Source organism: Amblyraja radiata, chromosome 10 (assembly GCF_010909765.2).
Source record: "Amblyraja radiata isolate CabotCenter1 chromosome 10, sAmbRad1.1.pri, whole genome shotgun sequence".
Lineage (NCBI taxonomy): Eukaryota > Metazoa > Chordata > Chondrichthyes > Rajiformes > Rajidae > Amblyraja > Amblyraja radiata.
Genome location: NC_045965.1, coordinates 12270262 through 12272853, shown reverse-complemented (window position 1 = coordinate 12272853; position 2592 = coordinate 12270262).

Below are 2592 nucleotides of genomic sequence, written 5' to 3'. Positions count from 1 at the left end.
AAATAGCATTACACTGAGGATATCGTGGGTGTGAGGACATTTTCAGCTGTAAATATTATTTGTTTAGCGGCCATATCAATCCCATGTCGCCCCCTCTCCCCCAATCCCCCCACCCCCCCCCCCCCCCCCCCCCCCTCACCCCCACCTCCCTCCGAGCCTGTTCTCGATATCACAGGAATAGATATCTGAGTGTTAACTAACTTGATGCCAACAGGACAGTGCGGTGCCAACCAACTCTCTCGGTTGCTATGGAAACAGTGCAGCTTGTTCTCTTTGCTTCAACAAGACTCCGGTGGTATTTCTAATAACTGAGATATTATGAATTAAAAAAATTCCTCTGCATAAATGGACTTACCTTTCTTTAGCTAGAGGGTGGTGAATCTGTGGAATTCATTGCCGCAGACGGTGGTGGAGGCCAAGTTATTAGGTACTTTTGTTGCGAAGGTTGATAGATTCTTGATTAGTCAGGGGCTATGGGGAGAAGGCAGGGGAATGGGGTTGAGAGGGAGAGATAGATCAGCAACGATTGAATGATAGGGTAGACTTGATGGGCCAAATGGCCTAATTCTGCTCCTATGATTAAGAACTTGTGAACTTCTGTTTGAACAATTAAAGATAGGAACTAAAACACGTTAAAGATGTTGCCAATCACATAATTAAGACACAATGGGGGCAGCACAGTGGCGCAGCAGGTAGAGTTGCTGCCTCGCAGTGCCGGCGACCCAGGTTCAATCCTGACAACGGATGCTGTCTGTGTGGAGTTTGCACGTTCTCCCGGTGACGCGTGTGTTTCCTCCGGGTGCTGCAGTTTCCTCCCACATTCCACAGACGTGTGGGTTTGTAGATTAATTGTCCCTGGTGTGCAGGGAGTGGATGAGAAAGTGGAATAACAAAGAACTAGTGTGATCGATAGTTGGCATGGACTCGGCGGGCCAAAGGGCCTGTTTCCACGCTGTGTTTTTCAGTCAATTAATAATTCTGGGTGTGTGTAAAAAGAACTTAAATAAACACTAAGCAATCAAAGCTCGTGACTGTGCGTATGCATACAAAAGCAGAGCAGCCAGCTCACCTTTTATTGCTCACGTTACTTGATTTAAAGGTTTGCTGCACCCACCCCAAAAATGATCAAATGATAGATATTTGGGTGGTACAGTGGCGCAACGGTAGAGTTGCTGCCTTACAGCGCAAGAGATCCCGGTTCGATCCTGACAGGCGCTGTCTGTATGGATTTTGTACGTTCTCCCCGTGACCACGTGGGTTTCTCTGGGTGCTTGCTATTGAGGAAGTGCAGCGAAGTTTCACAAGGTTAATTCCCGGAATGGCGGGACTGTCATGTGCTGAGAGAATGGAGCGGCTGGGCGTGTATACTCTGGAATTTAGGATGAGAGCGGATCTTATTGAAACATATAAGATTATTAATGGTTTGGACACGCTAGAGGCAGGAAACATGTTCCCGATGTTGGGGGAGTCCAGAACCAGGGGCCACAGTTTAAGAATAAGGGGTAAGGCATTTAGAACGGAGATGAGGAAACACTTTTTCACACGGAGAGTTGTGAGTCTGTGGAATTCTCTGCCCCAGCGGGCGGTGGGGGCCGGTTCTCTGGATACTTTCAAGAGAGAGCTTGATAGGGCTCTTAAAGATAGCGGAGTCAGGGGTTATGGGGAGAAGGCAGGAACGGGGTACTGATAGTTTCCCACTGTGAGGGAAGACACCAAAGTCCAGTCATCTTCCTCTGATGTTCTTTGATGTTCAAGCTACAATAGTTCAATAGTTGCAAGATACAAAGTAATTTGGGCACATCCCACCCATGGAAACCATTACATTTATCCTGAATGACCTTTGAAAAAGATTATGAAAATGTCTGAAGAGCACACCATGGAGTCCTAGAGTGATACAGCGTGGAACCAGGCCCTTCGGCCCATCTCACCCACACCAACCAACGTGTCCCATCTACAATAGTACTCCTGCCTGCATTTGGACCATATCCCTCCAAACCTGTCCTATCCATGTACCTGTCCAAATGTTTCTTAATGTTTAACATGAGGCAAACAGAAGACTGAGAAGTAGTTTTAATTCCCTCGACATTGTTGCAATCATTACTTGATGTCTTTTGCTCCTTCCACGAAATAATTTACTTCTAAACGGGTTAGTGGACAGCACAGTGGCGCAGTGGTAGAGCTACTGCCTTACAGCGCCAAACTCCTGGGTTCAATCCTGACTACGGATGCTGTCTGTACGGAGTTTGTACGTTCTACTTGTGACCGTGTGGGTTTTCTCCGGGTGCTCCGGTTTCCTCCCACACCTCAAGTAGGTTCATTTGCTTTGGTAAAAATTGTAAAATTGTCCATAGTGTGTAGGATAGTGCTAGTGTACGGGGTGATCACTGGTCGGCGTGGACTCGGTGGGCCGTGGGGCCTGTTTCCGCGCTGTATCTCTAAAGTGTAAAGAGTTGCACCGATGGGACTTTGACCCAGAACTTACTCACACTGTATGTTTATGAATCTGACTTTACACAAAAAAATGTGGACTAACCATGTGTCAGCTGAAGCCATAATTCAAAGTTAGGCTCCACCCCATCAGCGTATCCTGAG